This window comes from Anolis sagrei, chromosome 4 (assembly GCF_037176765.1).
Source record: "Anolis sagrei isolate rAnoSag1 chromosome 4, rAnoSag1.mat, whole genome shotgun sequence".
NCBI classification, from domain to species: Eukaryota; Metazoa; Chordata; class Lepidosauria; order Squamata; family Dactyloidae; genus Anolis; species Anolis sagrei.
The window spans coordinates 74,182,790-74,196,463 of NC_090024.1; the positions used below are offsets into that span (position 1 = coordinate 74,182,790).

At 43.4% G+C, this 13,674-nt stretch overlaps 1 protein-coding gene across 4 annotated transcripts in view; it reads right to left on the reverse strand.

Annotated features, from left to right (window-relative positions):
* Window positions 1-13,297, reverse strand: part of ZNF516 (zinc finger protein 516) — a 140,621-nt gene extending 127,324 nt beyond the window's left edge. Inside the window, exon 1 of one of the 4 annotated variants that reach the window (XM_060774967.2) lies at window positions 13,052-13,297. The gene's annotated coding sequence lies outside the window, so the exon portion shown is untranslated. Of the gene's footprint in view, window positions 1-68; window positions 409-9,995; window positions 10,112-13,051 lie in introns of those variants that run through there. The other 3 variants (XM_060774968.2, XM_060774966.2, XM_060774969.2) reach the window with 3 other exon arrangements.
* Window positions 13,298-13,674: the final 377 nt, after the last annotated feature.

A 13,674-nucleotide genomic window follows, 5' to 3' on the forward strand; every position in this document is an offset into this window, starting at 1 on the left:
CCTTGCAACACTCTCTTTTCGCCCTTCCTTTCCACAATAACAACCTGAAGTTGGAAATAGAAAATTACCTTCTGAGATCTCCCAAAAATAAAGCCCAGAGAGAGGTTGGTTCCTCTTCCTCCTCCTCCTCCTCTTCCAAGTTCCCCACTTGATTTTAAAGAGTCGCCTGGGCAAAATCCGAGGTCCTGCCGCCTTTGTTCAGGGTTAGAAGTTGAGCCTTTTGCCTCTTTCTCTTTCCTCGGCCCTCTTTCACTTCTTGTGTTACAGTTACACGGCAGCGGTGACGTTTCTGGCTCCAGGAGGGGGGAAAAAGAGGGGGAGAGAGAAAGAGAGAGAGGGAGAAAGAGGGAGAAAACAGCCGCCTGCCGGGGCGAAACTCCTCCCTTCCTTTGCCTCTGGGCTGCCTCCTCCCTCCTGACACACAGCAACAAGCTGTTGCGAGGCGGAGGGAGGAGAGAGAGAGAGAGAGAGAGAAAGGGGTGTCCAAGGGGGAGGACAGGGCTTGGGCCCCTTTCTCTCCCTGGCACTGCTTCGCCTCCCTCCAAACCTAGAGTAGCCCTGGCCCTGAGCAAGCCAAGCATCCATCCAACCAACCCACTCTTCCATCAACAACACTTTCCTGGATTCTCCTCCTCTCCTTTCTCTCTGTGTTTTCTTTCTTTCTTTCTTTTCCTGCCTTCTTCTGGGATCAGTGCATTGTCCTCCTGGCATATAATGAAACCTGACACGGCCACAATGGGGAACACAATGCCATTCCTGAAAGCGGGGGACAAAGGCACCTCCAAACACCAGGACGCCCGTCCCCCAACTGCAATGTTTGGCCAACTTTTTATACTTTTTATACAACCACTAGCCGTTCCCTGACACACGTTACTGTGGCCCAGTTTGGTGATCTGGAAAATAAATGGGAAAGTGTTGGTTTCTAATGTATGTAATTTCTTTATGCTTGTCAGTAATAAATAATAATAATAATAAGCACCAGGATTGTGGCGCAGATGGCTGAGTGTCAGCTGCATTAAGATCACTCTGACCAAAAGGTCATGAGTTCGAAGCCAGCCCGGGTTGGAGTGGGTTTCCAACCAATTGTGTGTAGCCTGTTGTCGACCTTTGCAACCCGAAAGACAGTTGCATCTGTCAAGTAGGAAAATAAGGTACCACCTTAATTTTATGGTTGGGGGGAGTGTGGGGAGTGTGGGGAGGCTAAATTAACTGATTTATGAGGCCATAAAGAAGACTCCAGCAAAGCATTCCAGCGGGGAAGCATGCGGGGAATGCGGAAGTGCTTCATCAGTGTCGCAGATGGACGATGAAAGTGACAGAAAAAGTTAAATAGTCTCTGTGTATTTCTGTATATGTTCGTATGTCAAAAATTGGCATTGAATGTTTGCCATATATGTGTACACTGTAATCCACCCTGAGTCCCATGCAGAGTGAGAAGGGCGGAATATAAAAGCTGTAAATAAATAAATAAATAAATAAATAAAGAATTGGTGGGATCATAAACCCTCAAAGGTCATGGAAAATCAACATGCAAAAATAATGTGGGTAGGCCCGTAACCAGGATTTTGAAGGGGGGTGTGTGTGCAAAGTTTGATTCAGCGGGGGGTGGGTGGGTGGGCTGAGGATCTACCCTAGCAAACCTTTTGTATCGCCCCATGCATATGGGATATACTGAGCATGGTGATCAGATCATGATATAACTAAACATAACAGTTTAAATAATGTACCAGTAAGGCCTTCTTGTGGACCACCCTGAGAATTTCGGGGAGGCTGAAGCCCAAGCCCCCCTCCCCATGGCTACATGCCTGACTGTGGCACTTTCGAATCCAGACTGACAAAGTTTTGGAACACAATACACCAGACATCATGATTGTGGAAAAGAAAAAAGTCTGGATTATTGATGTCACCATACCAGGTGACAGTCGCATTGAGGAAAAACAACAGGAAAAACTCAGCCGCTATCAAGACCTCAAAATTGAACTGCAAAGTCTCCGATATAAACCAGTACAGGTGGTCCCAGTGGTCATTGGCGCACTGGGTGCCCTGCCAAAAGATCTCAGCCAGCATTTGGAAACAATAAACATCGACAAAATCACGATCTGTCAACTGCAAAAGGCCCCCTGACTTGGATCTGCATGCATCATTCGAAAATACATCATACAGTCCTAGATGCTTGGGAAGTGTTCGACTTGTGATTTTGTGATACGAAATCCAGCATATAGATCTTGTTTGTTGTGACATACTGTGTTTTTGTGTCAATAATAATAATAATAACAACAACAACAACAACAACAACAACAATGGACAGTTCCTGGGAAAAATTGAGAGCCAAATTGACAAAGAAAAAACATGGATGTGGCTCACAAATGGGACTTCGAAAAAGCAGACGGAGGGCCTGTTTCTGGCAGCCCAAGAACAGGCCATTAGAACAAATGTCATCAAAGACAGAATTGAAAAGTCGATGACAGATCCTAAGTGTGGACTCTGCAAGGAAGCAGATGAAACAATAGATCACATCCTTAGCTGCTACAAGAAGATTGCGCAGACAGACTACAAGCAGAGGCACAACACCGTTGCTCAGTTGATTCATTGGAACTTGTGCCACAAATACCATCTGCCTGCGACAAAGCACTGGTGGGATCACAAGCCAGAAAAAGTTACAGAGAATGAACATGTCAAGCTATTTTGGGACTTCTTGATTCAGACAGACAGAGTTTTGGAACACAATACTCCTGACCTAAAAATCGTGTTAAAAAACAAAGTATGGACTGTCAATGTTGCAATCCCAGGTGACAGCAGGATTGAAGAGAAACAACTGGAAAAGCTGACACAATATGAGGATTTAAAGATCGAACTGCAAAGACTCTGGCGCAAACCAGTAAAGGTGGTCCCAGTGGTGATCAGCACACCGGGTGCAGTGCCTAAAGACCTTGGCCTGCACTTAAATACAATCAGCGCTGACAAAATTACCATCTGCCAGCTGCAGAAGGCCACCTTACTGGGATCTGCACGCATTGTTCGCCAATACATCACACAGTCCTAGACACTTGGGAAGCGTCCGACGTTTGATCCAATACAACAGCCAGCAGTGGACTCATCTTGTTGTGATAATAATAATAATAATAATAATAATAATAATAATAATAATACTTTATTTATATACTGCTCTATCTCCCCTTGGGGACTCAGGGCGGTTTCCGCAGACAACATAAAACATACAGAGTAGCCATTACAACATAAACATAATCTGTTAACAAAACCTTATGCATTTAAACAAACCAATTTCATAACCCATTGTGCAAACGCCCCATTTATATGTGGGCCAGGACTGGTTGAAAGGGCTGATCAGGGTTCCTATAGAAGAAAACATTATTTATTGTTGTTTCTTTGTCAGTGTTGATGTACCGATTGTCTGATTTGCCTTCTCTGGAACCTGCAATATATAATTGTCCTTCTTTAGGGGTCCCTTTCAAATCTATGAAACTATATCTGTCATATACATGTGTGTGTGTGTGTGTATCATATGTATCTATCGATATCTATGGCTGGATGGCTCTTTATCAGAAGGGCTTTGATTATGTTTTCTTGCCCTGGTGAAGGGAGTTGGGCTGGATGGTCTTAAAGCAGCATTTCTCAACCTGGGGGTCAGGACTCCTGGGGAGGTCACAAGGGGGTTTCAGAAGGGTTGACAAAGACCACCAGAAAACCCAGTATTTTATGTTGATCATAGGGGTTCTGTGTGAGAAGTTTGGCTCAATTCTATAATTGGTGGGGTTCACAATGCTCATAGATTGTAGGTGAACTATAAATTTCAGCAACTATTATTTTATTATTTATTTTATTATATACATTTCTACCCCACCTTTCTCCCCACAAGGGGACTCAGGCCCGTCTCACATGAGCATCAGATGATCCTATCAATATGTACACCATAAGAATTACAATTTTTTAAAAACTACAACTCCCAAATGTCAAGGTCTATTTCCCCCAAACTTCATCTGTGTTCATATTTGGGTATATAGAGTATTCGTGCCAAGTTTGGTCTAGATCCATCATTGTTTGAGTCGAAATTGCTCTCTGGATGTAGGTGAACTACAACTCCAAAACTCAAAGTCAATGCCCACCAAACTCTTCTAGTGTTTTCTGTTGGTCGTGGGAGTCCTGTGTGCCAAGTTTAGTTCAATTCCATCGTTGGTTGAGTTCAGAATTCTTTGATTGTAGGTGAACTATAAATCCCAGCTACTACAACTCAAAAATAACAAAATCAATTTTTGAGTGATACTCACTCCTTGGGTTAGTAGGTATCTTGTGGCCAAATTTGGTGGCAATTAGTCCAGCGGTTTTTGAGTTATGATGTCACTCAAAACAAACAGAGCATTTATATATAGAGAGATTTGCTGTCTGGAGCATTCTCAACAGGAAACTATCATTGAGAGAAAAGTCTCAACCTACACTGAGCATTTAGTACAATTCAAAGCTAGCTTCAAAGCGAACTCTCGCTAAAGGATGTGAAAGAAAACTTTTAATGTGCACCAGAGTATTGTGTCATCACCATCCAGAAGATGTTTACTTCTTGGGAAGAGAGCAATAACCAATCTTGATAAAATAGTGAAAAGTAGAGACATTACGCTGACAACGAAGTTCCACATAGTTAAAGCAATGGTATTCCCCGTAGTAACCTAAGGGTGTGAGAGCTGGACCATAAGGAAGGCTGAGCAAAGGAAGATAGAAGCTTCTGAATTGTGATGTGGGAGGAAAATGCCTTGGACTGCAAGAAGATCGAACCAGTCCATACTTCAGGAAATAAAGACCTGCTGCTCACTGGAGGGAAGGATATTCGAGGCAAAGATGAAGTACTTTGGCCACATCATAAGAAGACAGGAAAGCTTCTCTAGAAGGCAATTATGCTGGGGAAAATGAAAGGAAAAGGGGCCGACCAAGGGCAAGATGGATGGATGGCATCCTTGAAGTGACTGGATTGACCTTGAAGGTGCTGGGGGTACTGATGGCTGACAGGGAGCTCTGACTTGGGCTGGTCCATGAGATCACGAAGAGTCGGAAGTGACCGAACGAATAAACAACAACAATCCACCCAGGCCTCAATGTAGTATTTACTACAGAATCACAAAAAACCACTTTCTCAAATACCAATTTGAACCTGATTTTAATAATGGGTGTAGATCAGTGTTTCTCAACCTTCCTAATGCCCTGACCCCTTAATACTGTCCCTCGTGTTGTGGTGACCCCCAACCATAACATTATTTTTGTTGCTACTTCATAACTGTAATTTTGCTACGGTTATAAATTGTAATGCAACTATCTAATACACAGGATGTATTTTCATTCACTGGACCAACTTTGGAACAAATACCTGAAACGCCCAAATTTGAATACAGATGAGGTTTGGGGAGGGGTTGATTTTGTCATTTGGGAGTTACGGTTGCTGGAATTTGTAGTTCATCTACAATCAAAGAGCATTCTGAACTCCACCAACAATGGAATTGAATGTAACTTGGCACACACAACTCCCATGACCAACATAAAATACTGGAAGGCTTTGGTGGGCATTGACCATGAGTTTTGGAGTTGTAGTTCACCTATATCCAGAGAGCATTTTGAACACATCTGGACCAAACTTGACATGAATACTCAATATGCTCAATTGTGAACACTGGTGGGGCATGGGGAAAATAGACCTTGACATTTAGGAGTTGTAGTTGCTGGGATGTATAGTTCACCTAAAATAAAAGCGCATTCTGAACCCCACCAACAACAGACTTGGGCCAAACTTCCCACATAGAGCCCCCATGACCAACAGAAAATACTGTGTTTTATGATGGCCTTTGATGACCCCTCTGACACCCTCTCGCAATCTCTAGGTTGAGAAATGCTAATGAAGATGGGGCCAAAGATAAAAGGTGGGGAAATAACCAACAAATTGACCAAGGCTTTCACATCTGGAATCACTGGGGTTTTGTGTGGTTTCTGGGCTCTATGGCTGTGTTCTAGCAACATTTTCTCCTGTGTTTTGCCTGCATCTGTGGCTGACATCTTCAGCCAGAGAATGCAGGTGAAACATCAGGAGAAAATGCTGCTAGAACATGACCATACAGCCAAATAACCAACACTTGACATCTTTTAAGAAGGATTCATACAGGTTCAGTGTTCCTGCTTCGCAATCCTAAGAACCAGAAGTGTTTGGGATTTTTCTCAGACTATGAATACACCTTGAGATATATTGGAGATGGGACCAAGTCTAAACACAGCATTTATGTATGTACTGAATACATTTTATACACATAACCTCAAGGTAATTTTACACAATATATTATGCATGTGTACAGCAGGAAACAATGGTGTAACTACGTCAGCTACCCATCTGGACAAATTCGAACTTTAGAGTACTGAGGATTTTGGAATTTCATATAAAAGATGTTCAACCTGGACTAGAATACAAAATTGCAACCTGTACTTGAGTGCATCAGTCCAATCCAGTCATCCTATGAAACTCCTCAAAACGAATGGACTTACTTCAAAGTATATTCTGAGTTTCCACATGTATAAATATTTTGAAATTATTGTCCCAGTGATACCTTCTTTTGAGTAAATATACACTTTGCTGAAGTGTAAAGCCACTTTTGAGCCTTTCAAGCACAAGTGATGTGCATGGTGTTAGGGAAAACTACCTTAAAATATACAGCAGAGCATCCAAAAACAAACAGGATAAAAAAGTTGAGCATTAGCTCAGACCTCACAACCTCTTAGGATGCCTACCATAGATGCAGGCGAAACGTCAGGAGATAATGCTTCTAGAACATGGCCATACAGCCCAAAAAACCTACAACAACTCAGTGATTTTGGCCATGAAAGCCTTCAACAATACATCAGTTCATTTGTGAGCAGAGCATGAAGTGCCATGTGATGTGGCTGTAAAGAATTCTGAGCTTAGAGGCAAACCTGCAAAGTGCAATCTTAAAAAAAAATCACAAAAGGTTTATTTACAATAATAAGAAATACCGCTTTGAGTTGCCTGAGGGCTGAGAAAAGCCGTATATAAATAAAGTAAATAAATAAGGAAATAAATAATAGCTGCATTTCTTAACAATCAAGAACTGGGTCTGTGCAACTTTTCTAAGGTTTCAAGAGAGGGAGAAACTCAATCACTACATCTCTCCCGACACACAAGTAGAAAGAGATCTCAAAGTACACAGCACATACACTCCATACTAAAGTGTAAGAAGGCAGAAGTCAGATTCAAAAAGTACAAAACTATCAATTTTAAACAACCAATCAGAATAAGAGCAAAAACAGAGAGGAGAGGAGAAATTAGATACATTCCAAGTGTCATACAGGAGACATGGGGGAAGGCAAACCCTTAGTCTATACTAAACTAACTAACTGCTCCTTGTTGAGGACTTGAGACTTGGGCAGTGTGGGGTTGAATTCCAACATATGGCAGTCAGAATAAATAAATAAATAAATAAATAAATAAATAAATAAATAAATAAAATTTGTGGGACATGGAAATGGCAATGTGCTTTTACAAGTGGATCCTGTGGACTCAGAAGGACATACTGTGATTTCAAGCAAAATTTCTCCCATAAGAAAAGAAAAACATCCTTAAACTTACTTCCAAATAAGTATGCAAAAGACGGTACTGTGTTGGTGTCAATGATGAACACATCCTAAGAGAACCACTGGGAACAATGTACAGCCACCCTCAAGGTTGCCATGACACTTGTTCCATAATCCTCACAATGATTTCACTACAGTAATGCCATTGGCCTAACTCCAGCCATAACTCCCAACACAAACGGACCCATCAAGTCAATGAGAATTTACTAAGTCAACATTTATGGGAGTTCCACTGTTTGAGTGGGTGTACTCTAGTTGGGACAAAAAGATTTAGGCTACGGCATCTGACACTCAGTACAACTCAGAACACATAGAAGACTTGTGACATCAAAGTTCAAGAGCTGAGACCTATATTCAGTTACTGCTTGCCTACAGCAACAAGCTACTGAAAAATTAATAAGTACTCCCCACCCCATATATGCACGCGCTTGTCCCAAACTGGATGGATAAAACTGGTAAAAGTAAATGGATAAACACAACACAGAATCTAAAATGGAATAGACCTATGTTCCTATGGGGTGTCCTGCCCTCTTTCAGATAGCCTCTTTTATCATTCCTATACGGCTGCTCAGAGAGTTAATGAAAAACTCTTTGGTAGTTAACTCATTTAGACAAGCAGCTATGAAATAAAGTATGTGGCACAAAGCCAAAGCATAAAGGACTCTCCTTGAGCATGCTCAGGTTTCTCGCTAACAAGAAATAGTTCTGACGACACAAGAATAGTAGCAGGCTGAGAAGTTGGCTTCCACACAAAAGGCCGCATTTAGTCCTTTCACAACCTATTGCGCCCATCCACCCAAACCAAGGTGAACTTTTGGAAGAAATTGACATTGTATTACTGAAAACTCTGAAATCCCAAATTGTCCTGAACAATCGACTTATTAGCAAGCAGTATTTTTCAGAAATGGAAATAATTTGGGATGACACAAATCAGATATTTTTTATTGTTAGCATGTCACTGCTACTATAATTTTAAAGAGCCAGCATATGGAATAAGTTTTAATGTTTACATCGGAAAATGCTTATTGTATTTTAAAAGGTTGTATATTATTTGATGCCATGGCCTAGGGCTAGTATAATAAGCAATTCATTGACATTCACATAATTCAGTCATAAACCTAGATTCCAAAACAATGGGGTGGAATCACAAAGGGAAGTGTGAAATAAGGCCAGATCCACAACAGGCAAGGCCTGCTACTTCTATTAATTGTGTGCATATGCTTATTGTGTGGTACCAAAACAACCTTTAGGTTACAGTATAATGATGGCCCAACAAGTTTTCTTTTTTTTCCTCTTGAGCCTGGACATTTAAGTTTTCACACTGGCAAAAGCGAGCATATAGGGGTATATGATTGTTTGGATTTTAAAACACAGCCAATTCAGAAAGAATCAACAAGGTACTGCCTTCAATCCCTAGGAAATAAAGCCTTTCCTCGCCCTGCACCCACTTTTTTTTGGCTACACAGCAGTCTCCTTTGAATACCACGGAGAATTCAAACCCCTATTGTGTCCTGGACTCAATGCAATTTTTTTAAAGAAATCCCTTTTTAGCCATGACTCTTAAATGGATATAAATAATCTTGGAAGGCAAATAGGTGTAATTTTGGACACTCTCCAACCAGCTTTCTTCAGATAAGCAAGTCTGCACCATTGTTTGAAAAAACGTCCATAGATTGTTTTCAAACGTGATCCTGGAAACCAACTCATTTGGATCACTGCAGTTCTGATCTGAAAGGGTTTTAATTTGGGGCAGATGGACAGGGAGAGAAGGGAAGGGAGGTGGGCAAGGGTTCGTTTACCTCTCCAGATATCGACTGATATTCCCAACAAAAGGCATATGCACGCAGGGAGAAAAAAATACAAGACCAAGCAGTTCTTCCCGGGGCTGAATAATGTAGAGTTGCATTGCAAACCCCAGCCAGAGAGCTGGTAATTGGAGAACCAGGCTGCCTGTCTTGGCTAAGCAAAACACAGCAGCCGTGTTTGGCATTCTTCTTTGCTCAGCGAGGATGCATTTACACCGTAGAATGAATGCAGTTTGTACTTGGGAGATAGGAGATGTACTTTTACAAGGTCTTGAGCCTTCTCTGGCAAAAGGTGCTGGTGCCTCACCAAACTACAACTCTCAGGATTCCACTGCATTGATCCATGGCAGTTCAAGCATGGTTTGAACTGCGCTCATTCCACAGTATCAATGCCCTCCAAGGCTCTGAATCCAAATTTTGGGATAGAAATGCCTGCCGATTCAAACAGACCCCCTTTGGTCCCCTCCCCAACCTCTCCGATTGACAAACTCATTAGTTTGATTTCATTATTTAATCATGTGCCTCGCCATCGCGCTTCCTTAAGAAAGGACTGACCTATTTTTGGCTGGAGATAAACGATCATGTTAACAGATGTTAATCTTGTAATCTGTTTTCCTGTGAGCACTTCGCAGAGGGCGCGTCGGAGACATTCATGACCATGCTGCACAGACACACAAAAACGGATTGACGTCACGGTTCAATACTTGGTGGGGCTGTGGGTGTTATGGTGCTTTTGTTTTATGGGTAGGGGAGATGGCCAGAGAGACTCCTCCCAAAAGCTTTCAAGGATATTAAATCTCTCCACCGCTGCCCCTCCCACTTCGCAAAATGCTGGTTGTTCCGCCTGGCTTCCCATCGGCTTTTATTTGCATTCCCAGTGCCACAGGTGACACCATGAAGCACATACATCGCCCTCAAAGTCATGCAAAAATAACAAGGATGCCTCTAAACTGTTAGATTAATGTAGTTTGATACCACTCGGACTGCCATAGTTCAATGCTTTTGAATCCTGGAAGTTGTAGCTTGGGGCAGCACCAGCAGTCTTGGGTAGAAAAGGCTAAAGACTTTGTGATAAATATGGATGCATCTGCACTATAGGGCTACTGCAGTTTGACAACCCTTATACTGCCATGGCTAAAGGCTATGGCATCCTGGGAGTTGCAGTTTTATAGGGTTTTTTCACCGTTTTCTGCCAAAAGGTGTTATGGAATTCTGGGAGTTGCAGCTTTTGTTTTTTATACCCTTCTCCACCAAAGAGTACTATGGAATCCTGGGAGTTGTAGTTTTATAGGGTTTTTGCCCTTCTGTGCCAGAGTGCCATGAAATCCTGGGAGTTGTGGTTTTATAGGTGGATTTTTTGACGCTTCTTTGCCAAAGAGTGCTATGGGATCCTGGGAATTGTAGTTTTATAGGTGGGTTTTTTTTTATGAGCCCCCGGTGGCGCAGTGGGTTAAAGCACTGAGCTGCTGAGCTTGTTGATCGAAAGGTCGCAGGTTCGATTCCGGGGAGCGGCATGAGCTTCCGCTGTCAGCCCTAGCTTCTGCCAACCTAGCAGTTCGAAAACATGCAAATGTGAGTAGATCAATAGGTGCTGCTCCGGCAGGAAGGTAACGGCGCTCCATGCAGTCATGCCGGCCACATGACCTTGGAGGTGTCTACGGACAACGCTGGCTCTTCGGCTTAGAAATGGAGATGAGCACCACACCCCAGAGTCAGACATGACTGGACTTAATGTCAGGGGACTACCTTTACCTTTACCTAGGTGGGTTTTATTATGCTTCTCTGCAAAAGAGTGCTATGGGATCCTGGGAGTTGTAGTTTTAATACGGGTTTTTCTCTGCCACAGTGCTATGGGATCCTGGGAATTGTAGTTTGATACCGTTTTTCACACATCTCTGCTAAAGAGTGCTATGGGATCCTGGGAGTTGTATTTTATAGGGTTTTTGCCCTTCTCTGCCAAAGAGTGCTATGGGGTCCTGGGAGTTGTAGTTTCATGGGGTTTTTTTTTCACCCTTCTCCATTGAAGAGCTATGGAATGCTGGAAGTCATAGTTTTATAGAGTTTTTTTCACTGCCAAAGGGTGCTATGGGATCCTGGGAGTTGTCGTTTCATTGATTTTTTTACCTTTCTCCGCCAAAGAGTGTTATGGAATGGCGGGAGTTGTAGTTTTATGGGGGGGGGGTTCAGCCTTCTCTGCCAAAGAGAGCTATGGAATGCTGGGAGTCATAGTTTCATAGGGTTTCTTTCACCTTTCTCCGTCCAAGGGTGCTATGGGATCCTGGGAGTTGTAGTTTTATAGGGTTTTATAAGAACTCTTATATTCCTTCTATAATATCTGTGTTCTGTTCTGCGTTGCACAAACAGCGCTCCCGAAGGAGTGAAGTGGAAACAGCGTAATGCTGAGAGCTTCGGGGCCCAGCTTTCATACTATTACCAAGCTTGTTTTCTGCTGCCCTGTAGTCTAGGACGTGGAACAATGGCTTTAAACTACAAGAAAGGAGACTCCACCTGAACATTAGGAAGAACTTCCTGACTGTGAGAGCTGTTCAGCAGTGGAACTCTATGCCCCAGGGTGTGGTGGAGGCTCTTTCTTTAGAAGCTTTTACACAGAGGCTGGATGGCCATCTGTCAGGAGTGCTTTGAATTTTCCTGCTTCTTGGCAGGGGGTTGGACTGGATGGCCCATGAGGTCTTTTCCAACTCTATGATTTTCTTCTAAACTACAAAGCCCATAATCCTGCAGGAGGCAGAAACTCGGATTTGAAGTGGATTTCTTCTCTAGTGATGAAGAAGAGTTGCCACTGCTTTCAAAGTTTCTTCCAACTTGTCGCAACCACTGCATTCAAAGGATTGCTTGCCACTCTTATGCTAATTTGGGGTGGAGATGGGAGGGGCCAGAGGGGGAGGAGGAGGAGGAGGGTTCCATAGGTCAAAATGTCTGCATTATTTCCTTTCCCCACCTCCTCCTCCTTCCTTCTCTCTCTCCTCATGCCCTCTATAAAGATTCCCTTTTTTCCTCCTGGAAACAACTATTTTGGTCCTAATTAGGTCCCTTTTTTAATTTTTTTAATTTTAATTTTATTTTTTTAAAAAAAACAAAACAAAACATATTTTTAATGTTCCCAATTGGGTCCCTCTGCTTTCCATTCCAACCCATCCTTAATGGAAATTTTTAATTATTTTTATTTATTTAATTAATTTTCCCAATTGGGTTTCTCTGCTTTCCATTCCAACCCAACCCATCCTTAATGGGTGGGAGTTATGTTATATTCCTGATCTCCCCCCCCCCCCCCCCGTTTTCCTTTTGACCAAAGATACAAAAGAGACTCTATATAATAAATCCATATACAACGTATCCTTCCCCACTCTTTACACACCAGGATCTATTGATTTAGGAACTGTTTCAACCCCCCCCCCCCCCCCCCCAAGTAGTGATCCTTGGAAAGCTCCCTCCAATTAGGGAGCGGGATGAACTATTAATTGGAAAGTTTTCCCCCACGGGCGCATTGGGCATATTTCTCTCCCCCTCCCCTCCCCAATGGCCGAAGAGCAACATCCCTCTCTCTCTCTCCTCCCCCCGGGAAGAAATGGTTTCTTCCAAATGCCCCTTACCTTCAGGCGGTTGAGGTGATGGCTTAAAGAGAAGGACGCGTCCACAGCAGAACCTGAAGGTGAAACCACGCGCTGCCTGCAATCAGGAAAGAGCGGCACATGATGCACGGCGGCGGCTCCACTCGGCCCAGCAGGGAGGGGGGGGCGCTTGGGGAGAACTCTCCGCCTCCCCGCAAACCTGCACTCCCCGCTAACCCCAACTTTCCCGGCGCCTTTCCAGCCCGACCTGGAGGCTCTCCTTCGGCCCCTTTTGCCCGCCCCTCTTTCAATGTACAAGGGGAGGTCTCCCCTCTCCCCCCCCCCGGCGGCGGAATGGTCTCTCCTCTCTGAAATGCACACACTGTCTACTATTGTCTCATCAGCACAAAGTTCTTGTCTAAGGCGGGGAGAGGCTCGGTGGCCCCCAAATGAGTCCCGTCTCGGCAATTGTTCCCCTAATGGGGAGGATTCATTAGCAGGGCAGCGCTTCTGCCCAAAGGAGTCAAGGGAACAGCAGGAAGGGGAAACCGGCCTCGAGGGGCACATGGGCACGCCGGCACAAAAGTATGCCTTCTGGCTTTAGGGACAATCATCATCATCATCATCATGTATTTTTACCCAACTTTCTTCCCATAGGGAAGCTA